Source organism: Vombatus ursinus, unplaced genomic scaffold (genome assembly GCF_900497805.2).
Source record: "Vombatus ursinus unplaced genomic scaffold, bare-nosed wombat genome assembly UNPS02014784.1, whole genome shotgun sequence".
Taxonomy (NCBI): Eukaryota; Metazoa; Chordata; class Mammalia; order Diprotodontia; family Vombatidae; genus Vombatus; species Vombatus ursinus.
The window spans coordinates 12,039,854-12,055,819 of record NW_020954562.1 but is presented as its reverse complement, the minus strand read 5'-3'; the positions used below and the strand labels follow the sequence as shown (position 1 = coordinate 12,055,819).

Genomic DNA, 15,966 nt, shown 5'->3' with positions numbered 1-15,966 from the left:
GGAGGAGGGAAAGGGAATCAGCACATGCACCAGTAAACATTGAATATAAATGGAGTAAATATAAATTAGGTGAAGGGGAGGGATCAAGAAAGGCCTTCAGGAGACAGCACTTGAATTGTGCACTGGGAGATAGCCATGAAGACAGGAGAGGATGAAATGCTCTACCTAGGGAACAAGTAGGCCAGTTTGACTGGAACACAGAGTGCACAGGAAGGAGAATATTATGCTGGAAAGCAGAAAAAGCAAGCTTGAGAAAGGACAGGCTCTAGTGTCACCCTAGAGGTCACTGGAAGCCGCTCAATGAGCAATGAAGCCGCTGGTCAGATCTGTGCTTTAGGAATACCCAATGGCAGTGATTCTTGTACCACCTACCCTACAGAATTCCTAGGAGGAAAGGGCTTTGCCCATAAACTTTGAAATGTTTAAATATGAGTCATTACCATTTGGGAAGATTAATCTGGATTTAATACTGGAGAATGGGAGGAGGGGCCAGGGTAGAGGGAGGTGGCCAAGTTAAAGCACCAAACCCAGTTAAGAGTGCATTACAACAGTCCAGGTATGAGATAATAAGGGGTCAGGCCCCAGGGATGAAATAATAACAGGAAGTGCCATCAAATACTTACTTACTACCTACAGAACACTACTGAAGGTGCTCTGCTGTCAACACAAAAAGGTATAAGACACAATCTCCCTTTCGGTGAGCCTTCAGTAGGGTCAAAGACCACCAGCATGGTACAATGGAAAGAGGACTTGATCGGAGTCAGAGTATCTGGATTCAAATCTCAGCTCTGACAGCTGTTATATTCCCTTCACAGGTAATGAATGGGCAAGGCACTTCATCCCTGGGGAGCTCATTTGTAAAATAAAGGGGCTGGACTAGATTACCTCTGAGGTCCTTTTCAGACTTAAGTCCAAGACCCTAAATGCAATTACAAAGGAAGAACCAATAAGATTCAATGATTAGTTGAATACTGGGAGCAAGGGAGAGAAAGGAGTAGAAAGCCATTTTTTTAGCCTAAAGTCGGAGTTATTGAGAAGTAAAAGCCCTAGTTTTGAAAGGTAATATGCCCCAAGGAGTTTCAAATATGTAAATCTGATGTGGTGGCAGGATAACCAAGCAGAACTGTCCATCAATGGGCTGAAGAAGCAGGACCAGAGCTCAGAAGCAGGTCAAGGAGGAAGATGCAGATTTGGAAAGTCTCTGCATCCAGGTTACAGGTGTATCTTCAGTTTGCTCCTGGCTCACCTGTATTCCTGAAGCTAAGAGAACAAATGAATGCGTCCAGCATGAGGTGGAAGCTCAGCCAGGCCTATTCACTTCTGATTTATTGGGAAGGAACAACCACTCCTTAATGACAAACCAACTCAGGAAGTCTTTAACCTGCCAGCCAGAGTCAGAATGACAAGGGCCATGACTGAGTGGAAAAGATACAAAATGGAGAAGGCTGTCATAGGGATAGGGCAAAACACCTCAATCAGTCTGTCTCTCTCAGCCCCCATAATTAGGGCAGTTTGCCATTTGGCTCTTATTCAGTATTACAATTCATATCAGTTTTTCAAATAGGAATACAGACTCCTAAGAAGACACATGTGGGAGCTGGGTGTGTTGCTGCACTAAGTAATCCCACTGAGGCAGATGGATCATTGCAGCTTTGGAATTCTGGGCCCCAGTGGGCTAAGCCAATCAGGTATCCTCACTATGTCCAACATAGATATGGTGAGCTCCCAAAAGGGGAATGGGGGACAAGCAGGCTGCCTAAGGAGAGACAGAGGAGCAAACTGACCTGGGTTTGAAATGAAGCAGGTTAAAACTTCCATACCAATCATCAATGCATTAGGCCATAGGTGCCTACTGCACTTCCAACCTGATCAAGATAGGGAGATGGAAAAAGAAGGAAGGAAGGAAGGAAAGAAGGAAGGAGGGAGGGAGGGAGGGAGGGAGAGAAAGAAGGAGGGAAGGAAGGAAGGAAGGAAGGAAGGAAGGAAGGAAGGAAGGAAGGAAATTATCTGGCAAAAGGTCAAGAGGGAGGAGGGGTGGATAGAAGGAAATCAGTGAGGTTACCTAAGCTTAATTAAGCTGCCATCCAAATGATTAGAAACAAACATTACAAATGTAAACATACAATTCTTAAGTAAATAACAGTTAACCAGTATTTCTGAAATCAATTCGAGGTCAACTTGTGAATTTTCTGCAAGCATTTAACTGTTTAACTGACATAAATTGTTTAGGGAAAAATACTGGATATATCTGTGTTTAAATATAAAGCTGCCAGGGTATGTTGGTTTAATATATAAAAATTAAAATAGTTTATTTGTCTAAAAGGAGACACTGACACAAAATACTGTCAATTGAATCCAATTGTCCAACCTCCTCACTTTCCAGACGAGGGCACTGAGACCTAGACAGGTTAAATGACTTGCCCAAGGACATCCAAATAGTAAATTTTTGAACCCAAGTTCTCTGAGTCCAATGCCAGGGTTCTTCCCATGGTACCATGCTCCATTCATCATACTATTTATTACTAGGTCCCCACAACGCAGAGAAACAGACCAGGAGACAATGCAAATCTCAATAAGACAAGGAAAGTTCTTCCCATATACGCCACCATTTAAAGACACTCAAGGAATTCTCATCATTTCCCACCTGGCTACTTTCCTGGACTTTGTGATCTTTAGAAATTGATCATTCTGCAAGACAAAATCAAGTCTCAAACTCTTACCTCTTCAGGTCATTTCCCACTCTGGCCACAGGACTTCATGTTCCCATGTCTGATAAACTCCTCTCCCCCTTTGCAGCTTTTTCATGTGTTGTCTTCCCTCTTCAGATCGTGAGTTTCTCGAGGGCAGGGACTGTCTTGTGCCTTTCTTTGTATCCCGAGTTAGTACAGTGACTGGTACAGAGTAGGTGCTTAATATATGTTCATTGCTTCTGACTCAGTCCCTTGTCCTCAATATGTTTATGGTCTCAGTGATAAAATCTCAGAGGCATGTCACTCTTCTCTCCACCAAAAATATAGAAGTATGAATGAGAACACAGAGGAATATACAATCTAATTTTTTTTTTTCATTTTAAAAAATTCTGAGGGTAAACACTTTCTAAAAAATTCTAGAAAAGCTTTCATGGGGGAAAAATGATGGATTTAGGGTCAGATGACCTGGGTTTAAATCCTCCTGTACTACTAAGTGATGCCAGGTGATCACTTTAACCTCACTGGCCTTCAATTTCCTCATCTTTAAAGGAGATGGTTGTACTAATTGACTTCTAATGTCCTTTCCAGTTCTAAATCTATGTTAGGTATGGGCATGATGTTATACATGTACTGTTTGTTTCTAATGACATTTAGGTAAGTGTAGGTCCCCTTCACTGGCTTTCCCCTGCTTCTGTTCTGCTGTGTCCTTGCGTGATTTCTCTAATGTTAATATGTGTGTAGATTTCCAGATGCAGTTACCTTGTTAGCTGGGTTTGGCACAAGCTTCCCTTTGTTACTGAAGGAAGCTTCAAAGGGGCTGAGGGAAATTGGGAAAGGATTCAGATTTTTTTTTGGGTGGAGGGAGGAAGGTTTGCAAGGCAACTGGGGTTAAGTGACTTGCCCAGGGTCACACAGCTAGCAAGTGTCCAGTGTCTAAGGCCATATTTGAACTCAGGTCCTCCTGACTCCAGGGCTGGTCCTCTATTCCCTGTGCCAACTAGCTACCCCAAGGATTCTGATTTTTTTAAAAGGCACGAATGGACCTTACTTAGTAAATATTTTTCACTGGAAGTTGATGAATTGTTTTTCTTTCCCAAAGTATTAGAGAATGAGTTGTTACAGAATAATATTTTTAAAAATAATCAACAAAAGTGACACTGTCAATGTCACCCTCCAATCCTGCTTATCCCATTCCTCAGCCTGTAGGGAAGTGGCAAATGCATTCCATTAGGAGTCAGAGGAGCAGGGTTTGAATTCCAGTTCTGCTATTTACTATACCTGTGTAATCTTAAGTAAGGTACCTAATCTCTCTGGTTTCCCTGGTTTCCTTCAAGTCTCAGCTAACATCTCACCTCATTCTAGAAGCTTTTCCCAATCCCTCTTAACCCAAGAGTCTGCCCTTCATTTTCTCTCCTCTTTTTCCTGTATATATCTTGTTTATGTGTGTGTGTGTGTGTGTGTGTGTATAGTTGTTAGCATGTTGTCTCCCCCCCAGATTGTAAGTTCCTTGAGGGCAGGGACTATTTTTACCTTTTCTTTGTACCCTCAGTGCATAGCACAGTGCCTGGTACATACTAAACGCTTAATAAAGGTTAACTTGGGGCAGCTAGGTGGTGCAGTGGGTAGAGCACCAGCCCTGGAGTCAGGAGGACCTGAGATCAAATCTGGGTGTGATCCTGGGCAAGCCACTTAACCCCAATTGCCTAAAATAAATAAATAAATAAATAAATAAAGGTTAATTTGACTCTGAACTTCAATTTTCTTTTCTATTAAAAATAATTAAGAGGGGCGCACAATGGATATGGCTCCGGTCTTGGAGTCAGGAGGACCTGAGTTCAAATCCGGCCTCAGACACTTGACAATTACTAGCTGTGTGACTCTAGGCAAGTCACTTAACCCCAACTGCCTCACCAAAAAGAAAAAAAAAAAGAGAATGATGTAGGTGATCTCTAAGGTCATCAAGCACAACGTTTCAGAATGTGGAGCTCGGAAGTGCTGTCAGAAGTCACCTAGTGCAACCCTTCCCTTTAGAGAAAGCCCTTAATACAACATTGTCAACAGATGGCCTACCAGTCTCATCCTGAAAGCTGATAACGTTGATAACATCCTGATAACAGTGGGGCTATGAAGTCCCAAAGCAGCCTGTTCTAGTTTGAGAATGCTCTAATCCATTAGGAGATCTTTTTATGGCATCCAAGTTAGCTTTCTAAAACTTCTAACCGGTGCTCCTGGTTGCCATGAATAAATAGGTAATATCCCTACATTACAGATTGCTGTTGATTGTACGTTGTTTTCAAAAAGGACCAATGACATCACAGGTGATGTCTTAGTTTGTACACGAATTGGATTTAAGTGAAACAGAGTTGCACAAAGTCATCATCCTCACTCTCTCTTCCAGAGTCATCAAAGTCCAATGGTAAGACAAAAATCAAGATGACCGGCAATGGCCCAGGATGGAGTGGATGGACGTGGTGTATTCAATGTCTGACCAAGCTCTAATTGTTTTCACTCACCCATTCCACTAGAGGAAGTCTTTACATGCTTGGAGTAGACATTCCCCTAACTCACTGATGGATCTGAGGTCCCTTGGTTACCCTCAGCCTGGTTTAGCCTGGCTGCCAAGAAAGTTTTATTGGAGTGTGGGCATTGGGCATACTACAGCTTCTTGGAACCACACATGAGAGTTCCATTACATATAAAGAAACCAAGAAGGTTTAACCAAGAAGGGTTAAATTGTTTACAATGTCAAATAAATGTCCAACCTAGGAACCAGAAGTAGAAGATTCCTGACTACCAGTAAAGCTATTCCTTAGATCATAGGTTTAGCAATTATCAAGTTCCTCATTTCACAGGTGAAGAAACTGATAAGCACAGAGGCAAGATGACTTGACCAGGGTCACACAAGTACTTAGGGTCAAGATTTCAACCCCGGTCCTGCGACTCCAAATCCAGCACTCCATTCACCTCACATCTTATCACTATTTTTGCAGAGCAGCCAGGTGGTGCAGTGGATAGAATGCCAGTTCTGGAATCAGGAAAACTGATCTTCCTGAGTTCAAATCTGGCCTCATACACTTACTAGCTGTGTGACCCAGGGCAAATCATGTAATCCTGTTTGCCTCAGTTTCCTCATCTGTAAAATGAGCTGAAGGAAATGGCAAACCACTCCTATATCTTTGCCAAGAAAACCTCAAATGTGGTCATGAAAATTCAGACAAAACTGAAACAACTGAACACTATTTTTGCACAACTCTGAAGAAAAACAGTGACTAGGGTACAAGATTTAGACATAAAGGGTGATACTATAAACAAATTAGGAGAACAAGGAATAGTTTACTTGTCAGATCTATGGAGAATGGAAGAATACATGGCCAAACAAGAGATAAAGAACATTATGAAATGCAAAATGGATAATTTTGATTATATTAAATTGAAAAGGTTTTACACAAGCAAAGCCAATGCAACCAAGATTAGAAGTGAAGCAGAAAAATGGGAAACAATTTTACAGCCAGTGTCTCTGATAAAGTCTTCATTTCTAAAATATGTAGAGAACTGAGTCAAATTTATATGAATATAAGTCATTTCCCAACTGATAAATGGTCAAAGGATATAAGTAAGCAGTTTTCAGATGAAGAAATTAAAGCTATCTATAGTCATGTGAAAAAATGCTCTAAATCACTATTAATTAGAGAAATGCAAATTAAAACAACTCTGAGGTACCACCTCAGACCTATCTGATTGGCTAACATGACAAAACAGGAAAATGATAAATGCTAGAGAAGATGTGGGAAAACTGGAATACTAGAGTATTGCTGGTGGAGTCATGAACTAATCCAACCATTCTGGAGAGCATTTTGGAGCTATGCCCAAAGGGCTATCAAATTGTGCATACCCTTCGATCCAGCAATACCACTACTATGTCTGTATTCCAAAGAAATCACAAAAAAGGGAAAAGAACCAAGGGAAAAAATTATTTATAGCATCTCTTTTTGTGGTGGCAAAGAGGGGATGCCCATCAATTGAGGAATGGCTGAACAAGTTGTGGTTTATGAATGTAATGGAATGCCATGGTTCTATAGGAAATGATGAACAGGTAGATTTCAGAAAAACTTGGAAAGATTTTATATGAACCAATGCTGAGTGAAATGAACAGAACTAGGAGAATATTATACAACATTAACAGCAACATTGTGATGACCTACTTTGATAGAATTAGCTCTTCTCTGCAATGCAATGATCTAAGACAACTCCAAAAGACTCATGATGGAAAATGCTATCCACATCCAGAGCAAGAATTATGGAGTCTGAATGCTAATTGAAGCATACTATTGTCTTTTTTTTTCTTTCTCGTGGCTTTTTTTTTCTTTTGTTCTGATTCTTCTTTCACAACATGACTAATGAGGAAATATGATTGTACATGTATGGCCTATATCAGATTGCATGCCATCTTGGAGAGGGTGGAGGGGATGAGGAGGAAGAATTTAGAACTCAAAATCTTATAAAAATGAATGTTGAAAACTAACAATTAATTAATTATTTTTTAAAAGAAGAACAATGACTAGTAAGTTATTTTTAGCGTTGCCTGGGACCAATATATACACATGGATACATATGCATTAATAGCTTCTCCTATATTCAAACACATTCAAAAGAAAACCAGACTGGAATCACTGGCTGCAAACTCTCACCTTACTCTGATACATGTAACAGAGACCACAGGTATTGAAAGGTGGAACGTGATGTCCTTCCTGCAATGGTTAATAATGGAGCTTGGTCTCAATGCAAATATCCAGGAAGGCTAATAACATCTTGCCCCTCCAGCAATCTGTGACATGTTTCTATTTAAATTAGCCTAAGACAGGAATTTTAGCTACAAATATTTATTTCCTCCTTACATGGGGAGAGAAATGTGAAAGAGAGTGCCTAGAACACTTTAATGTGCAAATATTCCATTGACCTGTAATATCCTATTAAAGGTAAATTCTAATGACTGTCAAAACAGCTAGAACACATGCATGCATGCGGGCACACACACACATGCACTCATTCTTCTAGACCTTGTGTGGTCTCTGAACACCTTGATGATATGTCCTAGAATAAAGTTTGCAAAAAAAAAAAAAAAAATTTAAGCTGTGCTCCATAAAAGCTAATTAGTAGCTCACCCAACAACTGTGGAGTGTTTCTGCAGCTGTTACCAATTACTGCCTTCTCTTGGGAAAAACATGAAATGAAACTCAAAGAACCTCATGTGAAAGCTGATCCCCCAAAACACAGCATCTTTGGCCACAATGCTCTCTCCTGTCCAGCCACATGTTACAATTGCCCTTGAATGAAATCATCCCTCTATTCCACGAATTCAGGAGGAAAAATTTTATGTATAAAATCCTGAGTTAAAGATGAATACTGTCTTTGGGACCCTAGGCAAGTCAATGAACTTTTTCGCAGGCAAGGCAACACTCCAAGACTACGTGGTTACAGACTGCAGAGAAGGGGCTGATTTACTTGGCAGAAGGAGTTTCCTCAACCCAGAGCTCCCTACACTACTGAAATCACAGCTCCAGGTTCTCTCCGCCCACCTAGCTCCCTCCAACAGCCCCTCTCTCCCTTCCTTCCTCCTTCTCTCTCTCCCAATCCCAAGTTCACTCTATCTACTGCTTTTAGCATCACTAGTTTGTCTTTTCTCCTGAAGTCTCCCTCACTGTAATCACTTAATGTTTCATTATATTTATATAGATATGATTTAAAATACATATATAATCACATATATGTAATTAAAAAGTAAGTGATTTGATTAGAGACTAAAGAGCCTTTGTGTTCTACTGCAGCTGCTTTTTGGGGGAATTGGAGATTTCAGTAGAACAAGTAAACCAGGCAATGATGCTAAAAGCAGTGGAAAGAGTGAACATGGAATCAGTAAAACCTGAGTTCAAATACTGCCTGGGTAAGTCATTTAACCTCTCCCAGCCTCTTTCTTTGTCTGTAAAATGCATATAATAATAATACCTACTTACATTCAACTCAGTGAGATCAAATGAAATAATGTATATATGTTTATGTTTTTATATATATATATATAAAGTGCTTTACAAACAAAGCTAAAGGATAGCTTGTTGTTGTTGCTGCTCATTCAGCCTGTTTTAACTTATATTAGAGAAGGCACTTAACTTGAGGCACCAAAGAGGAGAAGGACAAGGGAACTGGTGGTGAGAGGGCATCCAGAAGACCATACTAGCATCACAGTCAACAGGAAGATAAGATTAAAATTAGGTCTCCCAAGGGGCAGGATGCATCCATCTCTCAGCCCACAAGAGAGCTTCCAGATCTTGGATAAGAAAATCTGCAGAACATGGTAATCCTGAAGAGGAAGGAGGACCTATCATGCCAGGCTCTTGCCAGGAGGTGCTGAGGGGAAGTCTCTGCCTCAGAATCTGGTTTCTCACTTTGGTGATAGAGGCAGGTAGATGCCAATCACCTAGGAAGGAGGGAGGGGAGGCAGGTAAGGGTACCAAGCAGATGGAGGTGATGTGTCTAGAGCAGAGTCATCCTGTTTAGATGTCTACACCAAGCTTCAAGTCCAACTTCTACCTTACCCCCTGTGCCGATTATCAAGAATCCATCTTGATAAGTAAAACCAGGAAAACAATGATTACAACCATGTAAATGGGCAATAAACCAACAATAAATAAATGTATGGATAAATAACTAGTTGAATAAATTAGTGGATCGATGGATAAAGGAATAAATAAGAAATAAGTAAATGGTTGAAGTCTGTATACTTAGAGTGACCAAATCTGGCCGAGAAGAAGAGAAATGAGAATGCACTTCCCTCTCTGCTTGACAGAGGTAGGGGACAACGGATGTGGAATATCGTATTACCATAGAACTTTACTGATGTATTGGTTAATTTTGTTGAATGGCTTTTCTTTCCTTTTTTTCCTCTTAAATATAAGGAATGGTTCTCTGGGAGTAAGAAGAAGATAACTATATTAAGAAATGAAGGAGATATAAACATGAAAAATAGTTTTTAAATAAATGTTTCACAAAATAATCCATTCTGAGACCTTGTAAGACCCAGACATATAAAAAAAAGAGGATCTCTGCTCTAACATGTATCTTGGCGTCTTTAAGCAGTTTAAACCTAGGCACAACTACTGAGTCACCACCAGGAAAACAAACTAACAATAAACCCTAACTTAGCCCATTTTGAACTTAAAGAATTGATAATGCAGGGGATGAGTTCATTTTATAGAACCCAAAGTTTCAAACTTACGGAAATTTCAGGCTGGGAAACATAATGTGACTCTAACTAGACATTATAAACATTCAGACCAAAAAGATGAGAGTGAACTTGTCAGGACTTTGGGGTGAGGAATACAGAGTGTGGAAACAGGACTTCAGGATATTAGACAAAACAACAACAAACATGGAAGAAATTCATGGGTATACTAGGTTTAGAGATGAGGAATTAACACTTGCCTTGGCAAAGTGTCAAGTGGCCAACAGACAAATTCTTTAATTTCCCTTGGACTCAGTTACTCATCTGTAAAATGAGAGTCTGGGGTAACAACAACAATAACAAAAGATTAGATTACATTTAGCATAAGTGCTCAAGATTACAATGCTATTTATGTCTATGGGCCTCACAACAACCCTGTACAGTATTATTATCCCCATTTTACAGATGAGGAGACTGAGAGAGGCTAGGGATTTGCCTGAGGTCACATTGTTAATAAGTGTCAGAGCACCTCTTCCAATTCCAGTTCCTGATCTCTTTCCACCATACCCTGCAGCTTCCCATGTCTCCATCCCCTTCCAGATTTAACATTCTGTGGCTCTGTGAATCTAAGGGCTGCAAAGTTCTGACCACAAAGTAGTAAGCAGATCATGGGCCAAACCTTGGGAATATCCACCATCTTAACCCCTTTGTTGCTAAAGGTTTTCAAATTGTTGTTGTTGTTGTGCAGTTGTTTTTCAGTCATGACCCCAATTTGGGGTTTTCTTGGCAAAGATACTGGATTGGTTTGCTATTTCCTTCTCCAGCTCATTTTACAGATGAGGAAACTGAGGTAAATAGGGTTAAATGACTTGCCCCGGGTGACACAACTAGTAAGAGTCTGTGCCACCTAACAGCCCTACAACCACAACTGTATAGAGTTAATAATAAATAGTGCTCATTGTTCGGTCAACTTTGTTGGAGCATCACTACTCCACGAAATAAGGGACCCCTCTATTTGAAGGAGTGTTTGTTAGTAACTCTTCAGCTATTCAAGTCATGTACAATGAGTCAGAATATGAGGTGGAGGGTAAGTCTCTGAGAATTCATCCCTTTTGCCAATAATGTAATATAGTGGGCCAATAAGTGAGTGGGTAACAGAGGCCGTGACAGGACAAGTTCTCTCCTAAAGAGAACACTTTTAGCTGGTAGTAGTTCAGAGATCGGGAGCTGACACCCTAAGAACATAACTATGATGTGACTCATTAGTTTGGAATTCAAAGAACACTATCTTCCTGGGGTAAGAGTAAGGGATTTGGAGGCAGAGGACTTGGATTCAAATCCTAGTTTTATGTAACTAACTATGAGCAATGCTTCCCGGGCCTCAATTTCTCCATCTGTAAACTGAGCAGTTACTGATCCTATGACAAAAGTTCACTCACATTTGAAGGTTATATTACTTTCACTTATATTTGGTCACTAATATGGCCAGGGGAAAAAGGCATTCAGCCACTCGAAGAACTGGGATGGCCTGTAGTCTGATGGCCCCTTTCATAAAGGTTCAAAGGGACTTTAGAGGTAGTATTGTGCAATGGAAAGAATGGTGGGTTTGGAGGCAGGGAATCTGGGTTCGGATCTCACTTCTGCCAGTTGCAAATTTGACTTTAGGCAAATCAGCCAATAAGCATTTACTAAGCACTTAGTTTTCTCAACTATAAAATGAGAGGGTTGCACTAAATTACCTCTAAGGTTTCTTCCAGCTCTCAATCTATGATCCTAGGTTCATTCTCCATCTGTCACTCACCATATTTTTAGTGCAGCCTAGCCTAGCTTTTCATTCCCTTAAGAACTGTCCCTAAGGAAAGCAGAGTGCAATGACAATTAACAACGATGAATACAATAACCTCTTCTACCCATAAAAAAGTGAGCTCTTTCAGTAATGAACTTTAACTGAAAGTATTCTAGGTGAAAATAATAACAACAACAATAATAGTAGTATCTGTTGACTATTCCCTGCATATGCATGGAAGATTAAGATGCACAGAATGATGATGTTGCCAGTTTCAGGGACTCAGCATTATTCTAGGTATGCTCTTTTTCAGGAATTAGCAATCATGTTCAGAATAGCAGTGTCCAATGAATAAGGACATGCAGGTTACCCTGGCAAAGCAGGCATGGAGCATTATAGGAGGAAATCTTTTCTCTCTTTAATAAAAGGATAAAGGCGATTAAGCAGGAATTATTTTCAATGACCTACATAATTTCATCAGAGTTCCTGTGGCTATTAACAGAGAGCAGCTGACTTCTTAATGAGATGACGTGGGTAGCATGGCCCTTTAAGGGTGAGGCCAAAGAACCTATCCAATATACTGGAAAACAGTACAATTATACTGGCATAGCTCCCCCCTCCCCTCATGGCCCTTTCTCCTCCTTTGCTTAAGGATGCTTAACTCCCCTGGGAACTTTTTCCTATTCTCTAGGCATATCAGGCTGCTTCTTCCTGGGAGAGACAGTCTAGGAGTAAGGGAGAGGGCTGGGTTTATTCATCATGCGTATTGACATGATTCCAGGGGTCAAAGGAAAAAAATCCTACCGCTGCCACCATCACCCACATCGGCAAACCACAAGCCTTCCAGCCAACTCAGCAGCAGTTTCCATGTCTCCACATCCTAAGCAGAAAGGGAACTGGGGCCACCCTTGCCAAGAAGGGGTTTGAGTGGACTTGCATCCAGTTTTACAAGGGCCTTTAAGAAGTGTGGCAACAGAGCTCTGTCAACTCAACTTGCATGTCCCTACTACACCCAGGAGGTGGCTTCAAACCTCAGAGACACCTCCTTTGTTTGTTTGGAAAGGGGAAGATGGTCCAGGATGGCTGAGGGGGAGCCTGTGGGGTTGCAATGGGAACGTGACCACCCTAAACCCTTTTCTTCCTCGGTGCTCAGGCTACCTCCTTACTAGCACTATAGACCAAGTAGTGGTCTTCCCGAGGGTGGAGAGAAAAGAAGGCTTTCACCTCCTTCAAAACAACACTTCCCCATCTCCCCTGGGCTGTAACCCAGTAACAGCCACCTCCTGGGGTTCCAGCCCCCGCTGCACGGCAGCCCCTTCCTGGTAAGGAGAAGCCAATTCTTACCCTTGATGCAATTCTTTTGGGGAGGGCAGGCAGACTGCCGCAATGCCAGCTATAGGGCGCAATACACAGGCACTTTCACCCTACTCCCCCTCCAAAAAAACTCCGCAGCGTGGCAAAAGTATAGTAAAGGCGCAACTTACCTGGGAATGGGAACGGGGAGAGAGGCTACTGCCCCTCCTCCTCCAGCAGATACCAGGCGCAGCAGGATCCCTTCCTGTCTGACACGTCCCGCACACTTTGGAAGAAATAAGCCCTGAGCGTCCAGCGGCTTCAGAAAGTTTTGGCCAGGAGGAAAGCACGAGCGAGACTGGGCCCGGGAGCTGCTGGCTGACGCTCCGGGCTCAGCCGCTCCCAAAGCTGCCGGCCCCGCTACCGGAGCGAAGGAATCACCGGGAAGGGGCAAAAGCCAGATGTTTCTCGTAGCCCCGCGGACAACCCGCTCTGCAAGCCTGGGACCCCGGTTCCTTGCGGGGGCACCGGGGAGGAGGGGCTACAACTCTCGGGAGGTCACCGGGGAGCTGGTAGGACTCCTAGAAGAAAGTTGGCTGCAGGAGGCACTCCAGAGGAACTTTCGGGAGGTGCGTCAGGCCAGCTGCCGGGCCGCGCCCACTCCAGAGGCCCAGCCCTCGCCTCCACCCCCGGCTCAGGGCAACAAGAGCCTGAGAGGAGGGGCCACAACCTGCCCAGCCGGCTTCGAGGTGTGTGCACGCACTGGCCCACCCTCCAGCCGCCGGCCCGCGTCCTTCTCAGCTCGTCTGGGGCCCCGCTTCTAGGTCCCCTCTGACCGTCCGGCGCTTCGATGCGTCTCCCGCCACCGCCGCCTGGACTCTCGGGACTCCAGGTAGTCGCTGAGCCTGCTCCAGCGCGGCGAGGGCGGACGGTTCCTAAGGTGAAGTAGGAGGAGCCGAGCGCAGAGGGAGGAACTTTCCTCCGAAACTTGAACTAGAACTGAATGGAAGACGCCCTAGCCTAATGAGCCACGGCACGAGGCGCTCCGTTCTGCACGATTTGTCACACACACACACACACACACACACACACACACACACGCCCCTGCTACAGCAATGGGGAGCTGTAGTGGGCTTTGGCTGTGGACTCAGATACTGGGTTCGAAACTCCGCTCTCGCCCTTGTTACTTGTGTGAAGTTGGGTAAATCATTTGACCTTTATGTGCTAGCATTGATAGAGTGATTTGTTATTTCCTGTGATCCTCAAAATGGTGCCTGCCTAGCACACAGTAAGCGCTTAATAAATGCTTGTTGACTGGCTGACGAAAATGAGGGGGTTGGATCAAATGGCCTTCAAGGCCTCTTTCAGCTCTAGAGGTATGAGCCCGGCATTTCCTCGTCCCCATCCCCAGGAAGTCAGCCAGCGGCCATCCTAAAGTGGGCACGGGACTTATTAGTGCCTGGCCCACAACAGTATCACCTTTGCTTTCTACGGCTTTTTTTGGATTTTTACTAACGCACAAAATCGAAGACTAGAGTTTAAATCCCGCGGGGCAAATACAGCCCAAGTGGAACCTCGCCGCCCCGCCCCCTTCCAACTTGCTTGGGACAAGGTCATTGAAATGTGACCATTCCTAACTCTTTCTTGAAGTGAAAGAGAATTGTCGAGCAGGGAAATTTGCAATCCAGTACAGTAAGCACCGCGGTTTTTAGCTTTTTTTTTTTCCTTTGGAGTTTTAAAACTTTTTACTACCTACCTTTCAAGAAAGTTCGTATCGGTTGCTTTTGCCAGCGAGGGAACCAAAAACGAAAACCGAACGGAGGTTAGGTAACCGTTCCCTCCCCAAGAGGGAGGGTGTGCCTGGTTAGACTGATCCATTTCGCCCTACTCGAATTGACTCTTGTGTCAATGAAGATATGCTAGGCTTGGAAAGCAGTGTCAGGTTCTGCCTCCTTTCTTGGCACGTCAGTCTTCTCAAATAAACTCCCTTTTCCCAATAGCCCCAGTCCAGCGTTTTGTCAGCTGCTCTCATTTCGCAGCTGTTCAAAGCTTTGCATTCAAGCGGTGCATCTCTTGGCAAGAGCTGAAGTTGGAGTAGGGACCTCCTGCTTCTCCCAAGTACAGCGACCTGGTTTTTTCACCATCACCGAATTGATGGTTTAAGGCTGGAAGCAGTCTTAGAGATTGTCGAGTACAACCCCCCTCATTACACAGTTTAGAAAAGTGAAGCTAAAAGTGATTGAGTGAGTTAGTTACCCCAGGTCACTTGGGCAGTGAGTAGCAGAGCTGGGTTTGAATGGGTTTCAAAGAGCGTTCAGCTCAGGATTCAGAGAACCGTGGTGGTGGTGATTAACAATCATAATAATAATTTGTTCAGTCGTGTTCATGACCCCATTTGGGGTTTTCTTGGCAAAGATAATGAAATGGTTTGCCATTTCCTTCTCCAGTTCATTTTACAGATGAGGAAACTGAAGAAAACAGAGTTAAGTGACTTGCACAGGGTCACAGAGGTAGTAAGTATCCGAGGCCGAGTTTGAATTCAGGAATAGTCTTCCTGACTCAAGCATGGCACTCTGTCCACTGCTCTATCCAGCTGCCCTTAGACAGGCCTAAGTGACTCTATCCACTACTATACCTAGCTGCCCTGGGTTCAGATGCTACCTTTGATGCTTACTAGTAGGTGTGACCCTGGGTAAGTCATTAGCTTTTGGAGGGGCCTCAGTTTCCTCACCTGTAAAATGAAAGGAATGGTCTCTGAGGTTTCTTCCAGCTTTTCTATTGCCTTACTCTTTTAGCTTGTGTTCCTTGCTTATGATCTTGACTTTAAAATCTGAGCTACAGGCAACTGAACCTCAGAACTTTGCTAAATACTGGGAACTGATGGCAGGACTCCAATTCAACATATCCAAAACAGAACTTGTTGTCTTTCCACCAAAACCCTCCCCCTTTCTGAGGTTCCATGTTACTATCAAGATTCTGTA

At 43.0% G+C, this 15,966-nt stretch overlaps 1 protein-coding gene across 3 annotated transcripts in view; it reads right to left on the bottom strand.

Moving 5' to 3' along the window:
* Nucleotides 1-13,612, bottom strand: part of FAM160A1 (family with sequence similarity 160 member A1) — a 360,382-nt gene extending 346,770 nt beyond the window's left edge. For 2 of the 3 annotated variants that reach the window (XM_027866951.1, XM_027866950.1), the window contains exon 1: nucleotides 13,177-13,612. The gene's annotated coding sequence lies outside the window, so the exon portion shown is untranslated. Of the gene's footprint in view, nucleotides 1-2,720; nucleotides 2,800-13,176 lie in introns of those variants that run through there. The other variant, XM_027866952.1, reaches the window with a different exon arrangement.
* Nucleotides 13,613-15,966: the final 2,354 nt, after the last annotated feature.